Genomic DNA, 14,150 nt, shown 5'->3' on the forward strand with positions numbered 1-14,150 from the left:
CGTCAGAAATGTTTGTGAACATCGCGACATGGATGGCTCAAGTCCTCCCTCAACATCCGATGCTAAATGAGGCTTACTCTGCAGAAAATGCTAACTTATACCCATGAAAAAGAGGCAGAAATTCTCTTCTTCCTCTGGAGACCTACCATACATCTGACCTGCTCTATCCTCATTCTAAACTCTTCTGGCATCCCAGAACATCTGAAACGTAATGTCTTGAGTTCCTAAACTTCTGACAGAGACCCCAGTGGATTTGGATTTAGCTCAGGCCTTTTCATTGGGTATTTTCCTGTCTCCTGAGAACTTACAGTTTAAGTTTGTACTTAAAGCAACAGAAGCTAAAGTGACTTCAGGTTACAGGATACTTGAACCCAGGCTTCCTTGGTGATCAGGCCACTAGATTACTCCAGTGTTTCAAGGAAGTCCTATGCGTGTCTCCACATTGCTTCTCCCAGAATGATACTGTCTGTTGCCCTCAGGATTGACATACCCCTCCCTGCAAATTTCCATTTCACCCTTTCCTGGGCTAGTTTCATTCTAGTTACGTCTGTTATTTCTTACACAAATCATATGTTGTGATATCACAATACAGCATGGAAGCATTATTTTGTGAGGCGATAGTTTTACATGGGTTTCCCCTGGAGCAGAATGCACAGATATCCATATTTCTTTATCAACCCAGGGGAGGCGGAGCAAAAGCCACATCAAGCTGCTGCTGCTGCCTTCCCCTGCAACATGCAAGATGTGGTTCAGTCCAAACAGCAGGTAACTCCAGTGCATGGAGAACAGCCAGGCTGAGGTTAATAATTACAGTGACCCCAAGCTGTTTTTCTCATCCAGGGTGTACTACTGTTTGGTAATAAATGTTTCCTTCAATATCACTTTTGCTCTTTGTCACATACATGAAGCCAGCCACTGAGTTCAGGCCCTTTACCTCTTCTCTCCTGCCACCATTTTAAGGTCCTGCATTTCATAGGTGGCTCTAACATTTTCTTTGTTGCAGCTCAGATGGACCCATGGAAACAGAAACATGATGGTAGATAAAGGCCTAATAGCCCATCCAGTCTGTCCATCCACAACATCTGCTATCTCCTCCTCTCCCTAAGAAATCCCACATGCCTGTCCCATGATATTTATTTCCACCACCTTCATCGGGAGTATTTCCTTACATTACTCCTGAGCCCAAACCTCTTAACTTCATCCTATGCCCTCTTCCAGAGTTTTCCTTCATTTGAAAAAGACTCATCTCTTGTACATTAACACCACAGAGATATTTAAATGTCTATCATATCTCCTCTTTCCTCCAGAGTATACATATTAAGATCTCTAAGTCTGTCCCCATATGATTTATGACAAAGACCACTAAGCAGTTTTGTAGCAGCCCTCTGGACTGACTCCATCCTATTTATATCTTTTTTAAGGTGGGGTCTCCAAAATTGCATACAATATTCCAAATGGGGCCTCTCCAGAGACTTATACAATGGCATTATCACCTTCCTTTCCCTACTGGTCATTCCTCCCCTTTTGCAATCAAGCATCTTCCTGGCTTTGCCCATCACCTTTTCTACCTGTTTTGCCACCCTGAGGTCATCAGACACAATCACCCCCATGTCCCGCTCTTCTTCCATGCACAGAAGTTCCTCACCTCCTATACTATGCTGTTCTCCTGGATTTTTGCAGCCCAAGTGCATGACCCTGCATTTTTTTAGCATTAAATCTTAGGTGCCAGTTACCAGACCATTCTTCAAGCTTCACCAGATCCCACCTCATGTTATCCACGTCTTCTGGAGTGTCTACCCTATTACAGAGCTTGGTTTCATCTGCAAAAAGACAAACTTTGCCAGTCTTTCCGCTATATCACTCTTAAAGATGTTAAATAGAGCCGGCCCAAGGACAGATCCCTCTGGCACTCCACTAACAACATCCTTATCCTTTGAGCAAACTCCATTTATGGCTGCCCTTTGTCTCCTTCCACTTAACCAGTTTTTAGTCCAGTTTGTCACCTTGGGGTCCATACCACATGCATTCAATTTATTTATCAGTCACCTATACAGCATCATGTCATAAGCTTTGCTAAAGTCCAAGCACACTACATCTAGCATCCCTCCCATATCCAACTGTTTGGTCACCCAGTCAAAGAAATCAATCAGATTCGTCTGACAAGAACTGCCTCTTGTAAAGCCATGCTGCCTTGGGTCCTGCAGTTCATTCAATTCTAGAAATCTCACTATCATCTGCTTAAGAAGCGTTTCTATTAGTTTACTCACTACCAAGGTCAGACTAGCCGGCCTCCTCCTTACTTCTACTCTTGTGCAGATGGACCACATCCACTCTTCTCCAGTCCTCTGGGACCACACTGGACTCTCGTTAGGCCCCATCGCTTTGTCTACTTTAAATTTAGCTAGTTCCTCACAAACACAGTCTTCTGAGAATCTTTCCTGGTCTACCTCACATTCATTCCCATTTGCATATGTTTTTTGCAGTCCTACCCCCACAGAACAGAAATAATTGTGAAGCAGTTCAGCCTTATCATTATTGGTTTCTGCATATTTGTCCTGTTCACCCTTGAGCCTCACGATGCCATTTTGACACTTCCTCCTATCACTGACATATCTAAAAAATTTCTTGTCTCCCAATATTACCATATTCAACTATCTTTTCTTTCATTTGTACCTTTACTTTTCTGACAGCTTTTCTAACGTCTCATAGCTTTTCCATATATTTTTGAATATTTTCCTCTTTCTGCGACATCATGTAATTTATGAAGGCTAACCTTTTTCCCTTACCTTTTCAGCTACTACATTTGAGAACCAAAGCAACATTATTTTCCTTTTGCCTTTGTGTACTTTTCTAATAGAAAGGTTTGTTGCCTTTAAAATAGCTCCTTTCAGTTTTGCCCACTTCATTCAGCTTTTTCCATCCAACTAACTCTTCCCTGAGGTATTCCCTCATCTTGACAAAGTTAGTTCTTTTGGAGTCTAGAACCTCAATCTTGAGTAAGTCCTCATCCTGTATTTTGATATTGAACCTCATCATTCTGTGATCACTAGATGCTAAACGACCACTCACTATAACCTCAGGAACACTTCCCCCTTTTGTAAGCACCAAGACCAAAATAGTTCTATCCCACGTGGGTTCAGTTACTAATTGCCAGAACAATTCTTCCTGTAGCGACACCAAGATCTCCTTACTTCTAGATGATCCCGCAGCTGGGATGGGCCAATCAACATCCAGCATATTAAAATCACCTACCAGTAGTATTTCCCCTTTCCTAGCTATCTTGTGAATGTCTTAAATTAATTCTTTGTCCATTTCTTCTGACTGTGAAGGAGGTCTGTATATCAAACTAACGTAAATACATTTTCCATTCCCTCTTTCCAAATTAACCCACAGTGCTTCTTCTTTACCCCTTATGTCTTGCAATTCTGTCACTTCTTCTCTTCACACTCTATTTTAGTTGGGCTAAATAGTAGGCCAGTTATGGATGCGAAAGTTGGACACTACGGAAACAAGACAGAAAAAAGATTGACTCATTTGAGCTTTGGTGCTGGAGAAGGACTTTAGGCATGCTGTGGACCACCAGAAGAACTAACAAATCGATTCTGGAAGAGATCAAAGTAGCTATGTCACTCGAAGCCCAAATGATGACTGTCTTATTTTGGTCACACCATCAGAAGAGAGAGATCACTGGAGAAGGACATGGTTGGGAAGATCAAAGGAACCAGGTGAAGAGGGCGACCTGCAATCAAATGGCTGGACATGTTGAAAACAACCATGGGGATTATGCTGGAAGACCTTTCCGGACTAGCACAAAATCGATTTCTTTTTAGATCCATAATTCATCAAATTGCTAGGACTTGAGCAAGAGTCAATGGCACCTAACATCATACAGTAGGCACAATTCTGGACTGGAAGACATAGTCTGGCTCTCTTGAAGCCTCTAACTGGCCTTCTGGCTCCTTTCCTACTCGGTGAAATCATACTGAACAGGTACGGTGCTGAGATTCAGTGACACTTAACCAGAGACTGCCTAAAGAATATGAGCACAGACTCCAAGGCGCTCTCTGGTATGAGGCAGGGCAGTCTGGGGATGGAGCTAAAATGGAGCCCAGAGAATCCTATATTCAGTGCTCATGCCCGGATAACTATGCGGACAATTTAGGTTTTATAAAATCCATCTTAATTTGACTGGATAGCAATCTAGGTGTCAACACAAAGTATCAACTAGACCTTACAAAACTGGGAAACTGAGCGTCAAAATGGTAGATGACGTTTAATGTGAGCAAGTGCAAAGTGATGCATGTTGGAGAGAGGAACCTGAACTATAGCTATCACTATGAGCACTGAGTTTTACCGAAAAGGTCCAATGTCCTGAAAACAGTTATACAAGAACCTATAGGACCCAGGATCAAAGTGTTGCAGCCCATTGCTGGCAGTATACCCCCTTTAGAGGTGTTCCTGATGAGTTCTGCCTTTAGCTGGATCAATGCGGTTTCTTCGGTGAATGTTCATATCTCTTTTCATCATAAATTTAAACATGAGTCCAGGTTGTTGTTGTTTTCAGTTAGATTTTAAAAGGCCTATGTTATTTACTTCACTGGGCCCGAAGAAGCCTGGGCTTAAGATGTTTTTCATAAAAAGACACGTCTCATTCATATTTATGCCTTTGCCTAGGAATGTATGTCTTGGCTCTATCTGTGGAGATGTGGAACTTTCTGAAAACACATATCTCCTCCCCCAGTTTTTGGTTCCTAAAAGCAGATGGTAATGTTTCTTGAGCTCTGTTTCTCTGCTGCTGTTTCCAGAATACAGTATTTCCCTCCTCTATGAGGCTGCCAGTGAGGCCTACTTGAAGTTCTGTTGAAATCCAATTGTGCCTCTTTGAATTAGAATAAAACTTAGAAAACTAAAGTCCTATTAGGGCAAAAGCCCTGGGTAGAGTGTAGGTCCATAGGGCTTTTGCAGTTTTAGATCTGTAGGCCAATTTTCAGAGAGAATCTCTCTGTGCATTACTTATGGCTCCATGAAGTAAGGGGAAAGTACTGCCATTTTCAAATGGGCAATCTTGCCATCTTCATTGTTATTAATGTGGTTCAATATCTTTGAAAATCATCTTCTAAGTCTTGAATTGTTTTTCCTGGTTAATATAGATTGAGAACTACAATATTGGTGACCAAGTCTTATTTTTAAATGAAATTCTAAGTCTGCTTACGTGAATTGACTTTGAGTGATGGCCCATATATTTTATAATCCATTATTTATAACTTGCCTTTATCCAAGGCGGGGCACAAAGTTACATATGTAATCCAAAACCAAATACATAATTACACAAACCCCATAAAACATTTAGCAGAATACCTGGTCATTCAGTCTAAGAGCCAGTTCAGAAAGATGCACATGGCAAGTGGAATAAGCAGTATTTCAGCAGCTTTTTAAAAGAGATCATGTCCTGTTCCCCATATCGTAGTTCTCCACTTGAGTCATATGCCTATTACTGAAGATCTAATCTAATCTACCCCCACTTTTACTAAACCGTGATAGCGGTTATTAGTGCAGGGTTAAACATGAATGGTAGAGTCAGCCAGCAGGTCTTAAAGTAAACAGGTAGGACTCTTCCAACCCATTACATCTTTTACAATATCTACCCCAACCTTCATGGGTGGCATTCTCACCCTCAGTCTGCCTGTCCTGCACCCTGGGACACACCTATGTTTATGTTGGATAAAAACGGGTACTGTAGGGGTAATTCAATAAGGAGAAGCCAGTACTTAGGCACCAAGAGCACACGTAAAAGACTGGAATAATGGCCTATATGAGTGAATGTGTACACAAATTCCAATGTTCTGGCTAGCACAATTCTGTAAAAGTCACCTAAATGCAATGGCTTGTCCTATGAAGGTGGATGAATGCATGGCTGGAGCCCAGGTGGGACCTAAGTTGCACATGTAGATTATTTTTTAGCAGTGTAGGCACAAGCATTTACAGAAGATTGATGCTGGTGTAAGTGGTCATGGCTCAAATATACCTATGTATTTGCCCTTGTACATTAATATTCTATAACGTAGGGGTAACCAACCACTGCCCTAGGTGACTCTTTAGTATGCCTAGTGAATAAGCCAACCCTAGGAAGGTCCTTGGAAAGTCTAAGCAAGGCTATCAGGTGCCACAGATGTCATTTGGGGGAGAATGGGGGGACTTAGACTTGTGTTAAACTGGATCTTTTCTCTTCATTGCTACCGTAACCTTCCTGAAACTGAGCAGGAAAACTGCACTGAAGCAGGGCGCGAGTCATAGGCGAAGCAACCAAGATGTTTAATGGACAATTTGCTTTACAGGCCGTTCATAGCTGGCAGGCCACTTCATTCCCAAAGCAACAACCGAAGGGAAGGAGGATGGTAGAGCTTTCGGCTCAGTGGAGCCCCAATCCATTTCAGATCTGTTGGTGGTTATTACCCCCTTGACAACCTATATTTTGATAGATTGATGTCTGCTGAAGTGAATACCTTTAACCCGCAGAAGAAAAAGCCCATTAATATGTTCCTAATCTGAGCCAGGAAACATGTTATTGCCAAAACTAGATCTTAAAAAAAATGAGCCCTTGTTTGTTATTTCACTAGCAGAGGGACGTCAAGCACCAGGTCACTTGACAGAGCGGGTATAATGGTACAAAGCAGTCACCTTCCATAGAGCACTGGATGTGGGAATGGGAGCTCGTCATAAAACAATGATTTTCTGCTATATTTTCAAACTTAAAATTTTGTAGCAGACTCCTTTTATAATAAGTTTAAAGACAGGAACTCAATATCCCAGCTGATATGAAAAGAAAAGGAAAGCTTCTCATTTGTGAGGGTCTGTCAAATATTTGTTAAACAGAAAGAAAGAAAACATGACCATGACAGAATTACGTACAAAACTGGATCCTTCAGCTACTCTCAGATGAGAGATTTCTGGCCACCGTCATCATGGTTTCAGCCCTAACCTCAGCCTCTCTCTTTGTTTACTACCCAGAATTTTTAACTATGGTTTTAAATCTTTGTACAGAGTGAGTCAAGATTTCTTCTTGTGGAAGTCCAAAAAATCTCTACACTTAGCTTTGCTTTTTTTTTTAAAAAAAAAATTTTAATAAAAATTTTATGGTTATAATTTAAAAATGACAGCAAAATACAATGGAGATGATCAAACAGAGGTGCAGGAAGAAGTATTTTATTACTTAATTTGTATCAGACTCAACATGGCCGTGTTTCAGCCACTTGGCCTACATCAGGAGTCTGATGGAAGCACAAAGGTGATTTGAAAAGTGTGGTGAAAAAGCAAGTTAAATAACAGAGTGAGTTAAATAATGGAGTCTCTGTTGAGGGCTATATATACACTTAGTCCAATGAGTGAAAAAACTGGAAACTCACTGGACCAATTGTATAGCCCTTTGAAGGAGACTATTGTTGTTTAACTTACTTAACTTTTCCTATTGGTCTATGTTGTATCTTGATTAAAGGACCAAATACAAGTCAACTTTATGTGTCTGGAGAAAATTGCAAGCAATATTTGAATCCTTAAATAACATGTCTACAGAGAAACACCCTCTCTCTTGCTCAAACGATCACAATATTACACTAAAATGTCTTTGGACTAATGTGTAACTAGTCATTCATTCCTTCCTGTTTATTTCTCTATTATCAGTCCTCAAGGCACACCTAGAGAGTCAGGTTCTCAGGATACCCATTACCCACAAAGAATATGCATGAAATAGATTTGAATACAATGAAAGCAGTGCATGCAAATGTATCATGCATATTCATTGTGGGTATCCTGAAAACCTGACTGGCTGTGTCCTCAGCACTAGTTCCCCTTTTATCAAGCCGCATTAGGGTTTTTAAAATCACCAGCTGCTGCGGTAAAAGCTCAGAAGCTCATAGGAATTCTATGAGCGTTGGAGCTTTTACCACGAAACCGTCTCAGCTGTTCGGGATTCCCCTGCCATGATCAGTTGATGGCAAGCTGGCCTTGGTGCATTTTTCAGGAGTGTGTGGCGCAGTGGTTGGATCTACAGCCTCAGCACCCTGGGGTTGTGGGTTCAAACCCCGCGCTGCTCCTTGTGACCCTGGGCAAGTCACTTAATCCTCCATAGCCCCAGGTACATTAGATAGATTGTGAGCCCACCGGGACAGAGAGGGAAAATGCTTGAGTACCTGATTGTAAAACCGCTTAGATAACCTTGATAGGCGGTATATAAAATCCTAATAAACTTGAAAACTTAAACTTGAATATTAGGGAAAGGGCAAAAATGATAAACGTACTAGGGACCAAAATGTCCAGATAGGTCATTCTTGAAAGAAAAAAATATGTGTCTTGCTGTTTTAAGAATGGACGTTTTCTCTCTGGGATTTCTGGATGTCAGAGTTAGGCGTCCTATTGAAAATGCAAGACAGGCCCAAAATTGGCACCACTTGGCCTCTCCACCTAGGTAACTTGTTATAACATTTCTCTCTGTATGAATAAGTTTTGCATCCAGGTGGCCCACACAAACAGTAGGCAGACCTTGAAACATCCAAATTAGACATTTCAAGTTACATGTGGATTTTTGACACCACCACCTAAGCAGACAGCACCACTGAATATAGTATAATTTGAAAACCTTTATGTTTCATGTTTCAAATTATATGTTCCCTCTACGTGTGAATGTTAACCTAAATTTGTTTATCAAGAGTTTATTTATTCGCTTGGTTACAAAATATTGGCAGCAAGCAGTCAAAATTTTGCAGACGTCCAAAGATGAATAGAGTCATTGAGATGCTGCCTGGCTACTACATATCACACTGTGACCCAAGTTGGAATAATAATAAGGTACGCTATAAATAGCTCGGGAACGAATGTCTTTCCTCCAAGACAGGATCTCCATATATTTTCCAGCTTCAGCAAGAGACAATAAATGCAGCTTTCCTTCTGTTTGAACGCCCATCCTGAGAGTTTGATGAGAGTAAAGGAGGAGCAGGAATTTCACTGTCTGCATTATTAACTGGTCAGAGTTGGGCAAGCAGGTGCCAGGGGAAAGATTATGACGAGGACAAAGGTTATATAGAGAGACACGAGGGCTGACCCGCAATTTCCACTAACATCTTAAGAGATTCCTAACTTGCAGTTGTGCAAATGAATTTTATAGAGGGCCTGTAGAAAAAAAAAGATTTTCTTCTATCTTGTCTCCATGAGAAGAATGCTTAGTAAACTGGGCCCAATATCACATCTTTTTCGTGGATGGTGATTATTATGTCCTCTTCAGCAATGTTTTTCTCAACTTGGTTCTAGAGTCCCCCCTTGCCAGTCAGGTTTCAGGATATCCTCAATGAATATGCTTAAACTTTATTTGCATATACTACCTTCATTATAAGTAAATTTCTTTCATGCATATTCATTGCGGATATCCTGAAAACCTGACTGGCAAAGGGGGACTCCAGGACTGAGTTGAGAAACACTGCTCTACAGCAGTGCTTAGTTTGGGTTGGCTCATAGGTAGATAACATAAATAATAATGACAACTTTCTAACAATTCTACTTATCACTTCTAAGTGCTATTGTACCATTACAGACTCAACCATGAGACTGTCCCTGACAAACAAAAGGGTGCAGGAGAAAAGAGGTTAAATTTGAAATCTGTGTCAAAAAGGTAAGTTTGTAGACTGAAGTTGAATAGGGCCAGAGGGAATGAACAAGGACCCAAGAAGTCTGTCCCAAGCACATGACACAGCAAGATGCGAAAGAGTAGAGTCAGCAGTTGGCAGTGGAGGAGATGGACATAGATAAGAGAGAACTGTCAAGATGAACAGAGGTCACAAGAAAGAGGAGAGAGGAGACATGATGAGTTACAGAGTGAGCGATGTGCATTCTGTTTGCACTTTCGCTTCTGAGAATTTTGTGCAGGTACACAACATAGAGGAAATCGACTTTATGCACATCAGTCCTCCAAATGAATGTGTATAAAGTTGATAAATGCATGTTAAAGCATTTTTACATCCTTTAGTCAAATTTTGAATGCATATAATATCTGAAATTAATTGCCAAGAGTCTGAAAATGGGCGCACGCACCCCCCTCCCCCCCCCCCCCCCGCGAAAATAACTAAAAATGAACCAAAATCTCTTCTGGGCAACTAAGTCAGAGAGCTTGAGGTCTATGAGACTGAGGGGTGGTGACTGATGGATTACACACATGCCATAATACAAGGGGTGCTGATAAGTTCTCAGCCCAACCAACCAACTTCCTAAATTCTGAGCGTTATTTTGCCACTGGAGCTGAAAAGAGGGCTCTCTTATTTCGTCAAGTGCCAATTTGCAGAAATGAAATTCTGTTTTGACGTCGTTTCAGATCATTGATTGAACCATATCCAGGATGTTCTCTTCGTGGGTGGGCTGAGAACGTTTCAGCTGCATTTTGAATAGATTCGGCTCAACTACTGAAATTTTTGTAGGATCTCAAGATATTTAACTGGACTAATGAAAGGATATTGTGGTACCTAAGCTTTTGAGATCACACAGATGTATGAAAGAAAGAGACTTTGGCAGAGAATATAGTGGGGCAGGAATTCCCACTGCTCTGATGATGGGCAGGTCTTTGGGATCAATATGCAGGGCAGGATGCAGTGATAGGTAAATTAGGCATATGCCCAGAGCCCAAAAGCTAAGGGGCAGAGGAAAAAGAAGTTTAGCACTGAGTTTCAGCACTAGGTTCATTATTTATTTATTCCGTTTTCTATACCATTCTCCCAGGGGATCTCAGAACGGTTTCCATGAATTGGTTCAGTCCCAAATTAATGGCAGGCCTATATTTATAAGCAAAATTTTTAAGCTCTCAAATTAAGATGAATTTAGGAGCTCAGCTTTTTTTTGAATATCGGGACTATGGCTTCTGTTGTTGAGTTTTGCATATTTTTGGTAGCCTAGTCTCTTGCCCTCCCCTTCCCCATGTATCAGGAGGGGGAGGGGACATTCGCATGTCCTTTCCCTGAAGGATCATATTCTGGAATCAAGCACATGGGCCAGCAGCAGACTGTTCACAGCTTTCATCTGGCTCTTTTTCAAGATGTAATTAGATCATTGTAATCCAATTTAGGAAATTCTGGAGATCTAAACTGGAATATGAATTCTGCTGGCACTGCTGAGGTGTGCCTGTAAAGTCACAATAAATTACGGCAGCAGCAGCTGTGCTGGAGTTATTTTCCTTGAACCTACCTTCAGCACACTGTGTTAGATAAACAGAAACATGTTTACTGTGGAAACTTTGGTAGATACGCAGTGCACACACCGCTCTGGATGCTTTTTACGTTTGCACGGAAACCTTTGACTGGCACCGGTAAACACGGGCTGTTTTGCACAGTTCTTGTGCGTTTACTGAAAGTGCAATTGATCCAGTAAGCAACAGTCAGATGACTCTGATCTATTGATCCATTTTTAACAAAGAGTCATATGGGGTAGATTTCCATTAGGGGCTTAACCGGAACCCTGTTTACCTAGAACATAGGAATTGCCATACTGGGACAGACCGAAGGTCCATCAAGCCCAACAATGTACAACCCAGGCCCCAAGTACTTGGCAGAAACTCAACGAGTAGCAACATTCCAGAGCTGAGATTGTGATGTCATAACGCCTCATTCCACCAATGCCGAAGAGCCAGCCTAATCAGTGATGTAGGCATTTGAGCTTTGCTGTTTTTCTGCTATTTTAGATGGCATTTTCTTCAACAATCCTCAAATACTGCACAAATGTAAATCTTGAACCACAATAAAGTCCCACTCTCGAGCGTTGAAACTGACCAAAGATTTTGCAGAAGTAGATTGTAAAGGACAGCAGTAATGCTATTAGCTCCCAGCATAGATGTGAGATTTTTTGATTAAAGTTCTTCTTTGCACATATCCTATTTGGGGAGTAATTTATTGTATTGTGTTTTTAGAGTCTTCCCCGCCCCTGAGGAAAACCACAAAACGTGTCAGCAACAGAACTTACAATGCAAGCTAAGTTTGAACTGCTTAATGAATTCTATAAAATGAAATATTAAGAGGAATAATAAGCAAAGGAGAAAAGTTAACAAAGAGTCGGTATTGGGAAGGTATAAGCATCCTGCCTACTCTCTTTGCAACAACCTTATCTTCTCCTTTCCCACCCTGCAAGGATAATCATGAAACACACATGCCATGAAACTATCAGGCAGCGAGAGCTGCTTCCCCTCATACATGCACTTCAGACGCAAATTGAAAACCCATTTGTGCACCAAATTCCTGATAGAGCATTGATCTATCCCAGCTCTGTTTTGCCTTTAGATCACTGAACTTGTGTTCTCTGCTGGTTGTGTCCAGCCTCTAGATCAATGTTTCGTAACCTTTTTTGAGTCAGGGACCCCTTTAAGAATCTGATGAAAGCTATGGACATCCTTCCCTAGAAATATTCACATAAACACAACTTTGCATGCAATGAATATAATGTGCTTTATTCACTGAGACTTGATTGTCTCATACATATATGACATACACAAAGTATTATTAAACTTTAAAGTAAACAATCAAAAAAAACCACTCCTTTTTTATGCAAAAAGTAACAGCCACTCATTAGAATTAGGAAACACAATCCTCTTGAGCAAATTAAAACAGATCTACTGCTACTACGTTTTTATTTCTTTTTAGTATTGTTCTACCACTTATGGCCTACGTGGTTTTCATTCAGGTACTCAAGCATTTTTCCCTATCTGTTCTGGTGGGCCCAGAGTCACAAGGAGTTTGAACCCACAATCTCAGGGTGCTGAGGCTGTGTCTGCAACCACCGTGCCGCACACGCCTCATCTACTCTCTGGTTATCTGCAAGAAAATCAACAGTACCGGGCTGTATAGTGAATATAAATGTTAATTTTTATCTAACCTTCATGGACCCCCGGAAACCAATCCACAGACACCCTCCCAGGGGTCTACAGACCCCAGGTTATGAACCCCTGCTATAGATAATTCTTTTAACCGTATCGAACTTCCAGGTGCATAGTGGTATACAAGCAAAATATTATGTTTATGTTATGTTTTTTATTTTATTTATTTAAAATATTTATATCCCGCAAATCCAAAAATGCTAAGCGGGTTCCAAAGATACATACATAATCAAATAAAATACAATAAAATACAAAACATACATTAACAAATCTTCACCAAACAGAACCTCTCTGGCAAAAACCAGAAAAAGAAAGAAAAGAAAACCCCCACGCACAGTAACACATAAAATTAAAACATCACCACAAGAAAAGCAGGTCCAACAGCTTTCAAAGAAAGGTATTCGATAAGCCCCATCTCAGACAAATTTATAACCTCATAAATCAGTGCGTTAAAAGTATATGAAATGCCACTCATAAAATTACCCTAATATGGAACTGCATATACGTATCTGCATGTATGCGACTCTGGTGTGGGTGTTTTGGGGCAGGTTCTGGGTGGAGTGCTTGGGGAGTTCTAATTTACACAAATTCCTGGATGGAAACACCCCTTCCCCCAGGTGTTAGGAAAAATCACTTCCTCCCTTGATACTAATGGAAAACAGAAAAAAAATGACAGAATGAAAAATCCAAAATACTCTAGAGAACAAAATGAATGAAAGGACAGAAAAGGGCAAACAAAAGAGACACATTTTTCCATGCACATCTCTACGGAGGAGGGGTCTTAGCCAGAAGAAGGATTGATCCAGGGCTTTTGCACAAGATCAGGGTTGCACAATTCTTTTCTATGGAAATTTCCCCTCTCTCAATGTTGTGGCATAATAAAACCTTAGGCAAAAAAATCTGCTGTTTCAAAATGATGCAATTCACTGACTTGCAACCTTTTTGTTTTAATTATTATTATATTGCACTCTACTTTTGCCCACAATGTACAGTAATGTATTTCGACTACACTGCACCAATGTTCCAATAGCATTTCAGTAACAATTCTCTGAAGACCCACCAGAGTCTGGTTATTATTAAGACTATAGGAAATCAGGGGTGGGTGAGCGAGGGGGAGTCAAGGGAGTGAGCTGGAGGGAACCGGCAGGGGGTGGAGGAGGGGGCTGGAGGTATGTAGCAGGAGGGACTGGGCATTCCTCCTGCCAGTGATGTTCGGGGGTGGGGGGGTGTCTGGCAGGAGGGACTGGGCATTCTT

This window comes from Geotrypetes seraphini, chromosome 17 (assembly GCF_902459505.1).
Source record: "Geotrypetes seraphini chromosome 17, aGeoSer1.1, whole genome shotgun sequence".
NCBI classification, from domain to species: Eukaryota; Metazoa; Chordata; class Amphibia; order Gymnophiona; family Dermophiidae; genus Geotrypetes; species Geotrypetes seraphini.